Raw genomic sequence first — 7,858 nt, forward strand, 5'->3', positions numbered from 1 at the left:
TGACAGAGGATGAGATGGCTGGATGGCATCACTGACTTGATGGACGTGAGTCTGAGTGAACTCCGGGAGTTGGTGATGGACAGGGAGGCCTGGCGTGCTGCGATTCATGGGGTCGCAAAGAATTGGACACGACTGAGCAACTGAACTGAACTGAACAAATATTTTACTTGTTTCACTACTTTCAATGGTTATGGTGGTTTAGTCGCTAAGTCGTGTCCAACTCTTGTGACCCCATGGGCTGTAGCCTGCCAGGCTCCTCCATCCATGGGATTTCCCAGGCAAGAATACTGGAGTGGGTTGCCATATCCTTCTCCAGGGGATCTTCCTGACCCAGGGATAGAACTCTGGTCTCTTGCATTGCAGGCAGATTCTTTACCGACTGAGCTATCAGGGAAGCCAGTTCAATCTTTATGGGAATTCTTTTCTGAAAACCCAAAGGGCCAGGGCCTTGTCACTGACCTTTGGTCTAGTGGCTAGGATTCAGCTCTCACTGCTGCGTCCCAACCTCATTCTCTGGCTGGGAACCGAAACCCGCTTCAATCCACTGCATACCAAGGCTACCCAAGATCAATTCATGTTTCAAAAGGAAGACTATTTTTAAATTGTTACTCAAGAAAGAGTTCCTCTTATAGTTTGAAATCAGGTTGCAGACTTTTACCAGAAATTATTATCCATTCCTCTTTCTTGCTCTAATGTTTCTCTCGGTATATTTGAATAACAAGCAGGATTTTTAAAAATTATATACCTGTGCATACATAGCTATATTTTAATGCAGTTTCAAATTATCAAGGGCAAAGAGGAAATCTTAAAAGTGACCATGGAGAAAAGATATTAGGCCGACTTTGTTTTTATCACTAGAAACAGGAGATCAGTAAAATTTGGAGCAATATCTTCAAAATGCAGAGGGATAATAACTCACTTCAGAACTAAGTGATCAACCTGACTATTTTTTTTCAGTAGGGAGAACACAACAAAGACATATTGAAATAAACAAAGACTTTCAAGTTTACCACAGACAAATCCTTAATTTAAAAAAAATGCTTAAGCAAAAGAGACACAGATGTATAGAACAGTCTTTTGGACTCTGTGGGAGAGGGAGAGAGTGGGATGATTTGGGAGAATGGCACTGAAACATGTATAATATCATATATGAAACGAATCGCCAGTCCAGGTTCAATGCATGATACTGGATGCTTGGGGCTGGTGCACTGGGATGACCCAGAGGGATGGTACGGGGAGGGAGGTGGGAGGGGGGGTTCAGGATGGGGAACACGTGTACACCCGTGGCAGATTCATGTTGATGTATGGCAAAACCAATACAATACTGTAAAGTAATTAACCTCCAATTAAATAAATTTATATTTAAAAAATAAATAAAATAAAATATTCTTGCCTTTAAAAAAAAATGCTCAAAAAGATTCTTCATCAAGGAGAAAAGTAAACTTACAGGAAAGGAAAGATGTAGTAAAGCCAAATGTTAACATGGATTCTACTAAATATATTGATAAATATAATTGCTTCAAAATATCTAATTATCTTTTGCTTCACTTTTAAGATAAAACAATGCTTTGCAAAAATAAAAATATAATGGGATTTTCATTGATACTCAAGGAGGTTAAGGGTCTGTTATGAAGGAAGGTAAAATAGTCACATTTATTAGGAGAAGTGATATTTAAATATATATGCAGAAAGAATTAGGGTAACAACATAAAAAAGAAACTGTATGGTGTCCAAACCAGAAGAAGAAAAAATTGCAAGTATAGTTAAAAAACAAAAAAACACAGTCAAATGCTAACCAACAGGAAACTGTTATAGAAATAATATCATAGACAATAGAATTAAAGGCAAAAAGCATGGATGGAGAAAATACACAATAGAAGCAATAACTGTAACAAATCATAACATGCACAAGTTTCTGAATGCCTAATAATATAGTCTTAATATATATAAAGCAAAAACTGGCCATACTAGTAGTGTCAGACCCACGTGAACAGTGGAGACAGACTGCATTTAAATCTCAGCTCTACCGACTGCTAGCTTTGCGAACTTCTTAACTTCTTTGTCCCTCGATTTCTTCTTTTGTAAAAATGATGCCCTCACCTTATACAGTTGGTTTAAGAATAAAATAAATTATTATATTTAGAGGACACATACAGTACCAAGCGCATATTAAAATCTATACGTAACTTTTTACTGATGGAGAGAATTTTAAGAATTGATTCCTCTAATAAAGTGAAAAACTGATATTCAGACAAAACATAATAATGCTAGAGGACTTCGATGAGGATTGTTTTTCTAAAAGAGAATGTATATTGAACACTACCTCCAAAAAGTAAAAAATATACACTTTTGAAATTACTGGAACATTATAAAATTAACCACATACTAGATCACATGTATGGAGTAGAAAATGGCAACCCACTCCAGTATTCTTGCCTGGGAAATTCCATGGACAGAGGATCCTGGCAGGCTACAGTTCATGGGGTCACAGAGTTGGACACAACTGAGCACAAATGCCTAGATCACATGTAATGTCAACTATTTTCAATAATTTATAAAACCGTATCTTCTTACCACAAAGGATTAAATATTTTTTGAAAATAAAATAAACTTATTTTCAGAAAGTTGATACGTTCTCAGATGTAAAGTATGAAAAAAGATCACAATAGAAATTAGAGAATATTTATAACTAAGTAAAAATAAAAGTGGTACATATCAAAACCTGCCAGAAGCTGGTACAGCAGTAATTCCAGGGAAATTTATACACATATATGGCATCTGGTCCCATCACTTCATGGGAAATAGATGGGGAAACAGTGGAAACAGTGTCAGGCTTTATTTTTTGGGCTCCAAAATCACTGCAGATGGTGATTGCAGCCATGAAATTAAAAGACACTTACTCCTTGGAAGGAAAGTTATGACCAACCTAGATAGCATATTGAAAAGCAGAGACATTACTTTGCCAACAAAGGTCCGTCTAGTCAAGGCTATGGTTTTTCCAGCGGTCATGTATGGATGTGAGAGTTGGACTGTGAAGAAGGCTGAGCGCCGAAGAATTGATGCTTTTGAACTGTGGTGTTGGAGAAGACTCTTGAGAGTCTCTTGGACTGCAAGATTTGACCAGTCCATTCTGAAAGAGATCAGCCCTGGGATTTCTTTGGAAGGACTGATGCTAAAGCTGAAACTCCAGTACTATGGCCACCTCATGCGAAGAGTTGACTCATTGGAAAAGACTCTGATGCTGGGAGGGATTGAGGGCAAGAGGAGAAGGGGACGACAGAGGACGAGATGGCTGGATGGCATCACTGACTCAATGGACGTGAGTCTGAGTGAACTCTGGGAGTTGGTGATGGACAGGGAGGCCTGGCGTGCTGCGATTCATGGGGTCACAAAGAGTTGGACACGACTGAGCAACTGAACTGAACTGAAATGTATTTACTTAATAAATAAAATCAACAAAACAAAAGCTATTTCTTTTAAAGAAAGAAAGTACACTGACTCCATTAGTAAAAGAGAGAACATCAAAAAGAATAATAGAAAAATGGAATGAAAATAGTAAATATTGAAATTACTATATTTTTATGGAGCTTTTTATAATATCATATAAACATTATAAATAAATTTATGCCAATAACTTGTAGACTTAAATGAAACTGACAACTTTCCAGACAAATATAAGTTAGTAAAATTGCCTGAGGAAGAAATGATTAACATTAAATAAATTTAGTGAATTATACAATCTTATCTTGCCAAAAAACACCAAAGCTTCTTGGAACTAACAATTTAAACTACAGAAAAATGTTTCAGAGAATAGTTAATGAGGGGAAACTACTCAGCCAGTTTTATGAAGCGAATGTATCTTTACATCCAAAGCAGACATGAACAATGAAAGAAACAAAGTCCTATAGATAGATGCAAAAAATGCAATCAATTTCAAGAGTCATCGATGACAACTTTCAGCTAATTAGGAATAGAAGGAGAATCTTTGAACTTTTATCTATAGTTAACAGCACACTGAAATGTGAAATTTCAGATGTGTTCCAATTAAACTCAGGAACAACTCAAGGATGCCTATGAAACTGCTTCTAACACTGGAAATACAACACAAACAATAAGGTAAGTAAAGAAAATAAGGTATAAGGAGTACAAAAACTAGCAAAATTATCTTTGTTGAGACAATACTGTTTATAAAATTAAAGAAAATTTACAAACAATTGGCAAGTTTGCTAGACACGAACTCAATATATAAGAATCAATAGAGTCCTTACATATGAATGATCATTAATGAGTAAAACAACAGCAGCTAGGTAGTTATTAATAACTAAAGAGAGTAAAGCACCTTTTAATAAATCTAGCAAAAGCTGTATAGCAAACTTTTGACAGAGAAAAATGTAAATATGAACAATCCTTTAAAGCACTAATAGAAAATTAGGCTATGATAACAGATAAAAGACTAATATCTAAAAGATATCAGTGTTCTCAAATTCACTTTATATTTTCATGCAATTGTGACTATAATCCCAGAAAGAATATATTTGCCTGTTTAATGGAACTTGCCAAAGCTTACCCTTTATTCATTCAAATAAATGAATAAAGTCCAAGATTAAGTAAGAAATTTAGAAGAAAATTAACTTTTAAAAGGAGAATATCAAGATATTTTGTTGCTGGGATAATTAAAATAGTGTAGAACAGGAACTGAAATAAATAAACAGACAAAGGGTCAGAAAAGAGAGCCCAGAAACTCATAAATATATTGATGTATGAGAGAGAAGAGATATTAAAATCAGTAAGAAAAGAGTGAATTTTTCATACATAGCTTTAGGACAACTGGGTATCTAAGTAAAATACAATTTCAAATATTTTAAAGCCCTAAATATTAAAAGTAAGACTTTAAAACTTTTAAAAGAAAATATAGAATATGTTTATTATCCTGAGGTTGGCAAGATGTATATGCCTAAAAGGCAAAACTCATTAAGTAAAACTATGATATATCTGCCAACATTACAATGAAAACTTTCTATTTAATAAAATACCACAAAGTTAAAGGAAGCCACAGAATGGGATTTTATATTTGCATGGGGTTTCACCAATGAAGATCTCATATTCAGAACATATAAATGTTTACAAATAAATAAGAAAAATATAACAACCCAATATGAATTGGGCTTCCCTGGTGTTTCAGAGGTTAAAGTGTCTGCCTGCAATGCGGGAGACCTGGGTTCAATCCCTGGGTCGCGAAGATCCTCTGGAGATGGAAATAGCAACCCACTCCAGCATTCCTGCCTGGAGAATCACACGGAGAGAGGAGCCTGGTAGGCTACAGTCCACAGGATCGCAAAGAGTCGTACATGACTGAGCTACTTCACTTTCACTTTCAATATGAATAAAGGCCAATATGTGTGAGGTATTCAAGAAAAGGAGTGTTCAAATGGCCAACAACGTAGAAATTAAAAGGTTCAACCCCACAAATGATTAGGAAAATGAAAGTTAAAACCAAATGCAAATTAAAACCATTCACCTTTCAAATTCAGCAAACCAATTTTAAAGTCTCGTGATACTCTAGACTTATAAAAGGTCACATAGATTCTCATACATTTATAGTGAACACAGAAATTGGTGTAGCTATTTTGGAAGGAAATTTACCATTCATAAAGTTTAATATGCCATATTAGTTTTGTATTGCCGTGTAACAAACAACTATCGACTTCATGGCTTAAAACAATGAAAATTTGTTAGCTTACAGTTCTGGAGGTCAGAAGTTTGTCCTGCGTTTCACTGGGCTAAAGTCAAGATGTCTCTTCTGGACTGCATTCCTAGCTGGAGGCTCTAGGAGAGAACCCGTTTTTGTTGCCTTTATCCAGTGGCTCCGGACTTATACTACTCGGCACATGCCCCTCTTCACCATCTTCAAAACCAGCAACAGCTGGTAGAATTTTTTTCAGGTGGTAGCTTATGACTCTCAGTTCTGCCTCCTCTTCTGATTTCAAGGATTCCTGTAATTAGATTGGGCCCTCCTGGGTAAGCCAATTAAGTAAGCCTTGCCTTCTAAAGATACTTAATTACATTTGTGAAGACCCTTTTGCCATACAAAGTCTAACATATAAACAGGTTTCAAGGACATCTTTGGAGGAACTACATATACATGTGCTCCTTGAACTAGCAATTTTACATCAGAGGCCTTAAAAAATTATTGCAAATGAACTCAAAGAGATATTCAGAAATACATTCATTGGGACATTGTGTATATTATGAAAGTTTTTTTTAATTGTTTATTAATAGGAAAATAAATATCAGTGCATTTCCACAATGGAATTCTTCATAGGGTTAAGATAAATTGTAAAAACATAATATCAAACAAAATAAAGATGCAGAATTACATTTGTTTGAGTATGTGTATGTATGGATGTGCATGGATAAGGAGAGATGATTGACATAGATGATAGAGATTATAGCAATGAATTGGCATAATAAATTCAATGGTTTATTTGAATTCATTGAATTCAATAAATTCAAATGGTTATCTTTGGGAAGTTAGGGGAAGGGGAAGATACACAATATGTTTACATATGTTAGAGCTAGGTGGGTAGATGTGTTTTACTTAAAATACTCTCCAGTTTTTTTATGCCTTCAGTGTTTCACAATAGAAATTTGAAGACACTTGTGTAAGGACACTAAAAGGAATACAGGAATCCCATGGAAGATGCAAAAGCTAAGAAGAGGAACACACTGAGCTAAGCCTAGATTAGTTGGTATTACAAATAAACACTAAACTGAACATCAAGAGCCTGGAGTTTCATCTTAGCTCTGTGACTATTTACCTATGTAACTTTGAGCACATTACCAAACACTACCAGATATTAGCCTCCCCATATCACAAGTGAGGACACAAGCAGAACACTCTAGGTTTGCTGTAAACATAAGATAGTCTATCTCATGGCTTTTAAGTACAGTCAGAGATTGTTGACACTAAAATATGTCTGGTTTGACAAAGTACATCTTCTTGAAATTGAAATTCTTGAAGTTCATGTCTACAGAACTTGTATGAATACATGTACATGCTCCTACACACACCAACACTGCATAATCCCTGCTTTTGGCTTAAAATCACTACTATCTGCCAATCTTTTGAGGCTAAAAGATGGCTCCATAGCTGTTCAGGGAAACAGTTATTAAACCCAGTCTGGGATAAAATGTTGAGATGGAATTGAATTTGGAGCCCTCTTCTTTGTGACCTTCATAGAATCAAGCTCAGTTTTTCATTTGTATAATCTCTTTGGGGAACATGTTCAGTGGTAAGCTGTTAAACAGTACATCTCTAGAACATTATTCCCCAAAAGAGACCTATTAATGCCATAGAATTATGGTAACTTGCCTGTCCTAATTTAGGAACAGACAGTGTTAGACTATGGGGTAAATATTTCCTGGCAAAAACTATATAGTCATTCAAATCCCAGGGTTGCTGAGTGATCTCCTTGCCCATGCCAGAAGGGCCCCCACACTGCAGAAAGAATTCCCTTCACAGATGCTCTGCCACCTCACAAATGCTTCCTTTGTCCTATGTACAAAATCAATGCTGAGGATTTTATACCTTGATTCATGCCTTTGGACACTATTTGGCATATCCTTCCAAGCGATGTCTTCTTCAATAAGAACAAGCCACTTACTTCTGATGACATGAATTCTTGAGTAGGACTCTGACTGGGACATACATTGCCTGAGGCAGGAGGCTGGGCTCACTGGCTGTCTTCTGAGCAGCCTAGATTTCATGTCCTAGTTACTCAACTTTGAGCACAGCCAAAATTTATCTCAAGCCAAGTTCTTCTGGACAAAAAACACTGAAAATTCTTGCCTGCTTCAA

At 36.0% G+C, this 7,858-nt stretch overlaps 1 long non-coding RNA gene across 2 annotated transcripts in view; it reads right to left on the bottom strand.

Moving 5' to 3' along the window:
* Positions 1-7,603, bottom strand: part of LOC129643445 (uncharacterized) — a 34,502-nt gene extending 26,899 nt beyond the window's left edge. For both annotated transcript variants that reach the window (XR_008710310.1, XR_008710309.1), the window contains exons 1-2: positions 7,589-7,603; positions 5,742-5,993 (exon numbers count right to left, since the gene is read on the bottom strand). This is a non-coding gene — a long non-coding RNA (uncharacterized LOC129643445). The remainder of the gene's footprint in view (positions 1-5,741; positions 5,994-7,588) is intronic.
* Positions 7,604-7,858: the final 255 nt, after the last annotated feature.

The sequence above is a fragment of the Bubalus kerabau genome, chromosome 2, assembly GCF_029407905.1.
Source record: "Bubalus kerabau isolate K-KA32 ecotype Philippines breed swamp buffalo chromosome 2, PCC_UOA_SB_1v2, whole genome shotgun sequence".
NCBI lineage: Eukaryota > Metazoa > Chordata > Mammalia > Artiodactyla > Bovidae > Bubalus > Bubalus kerabau.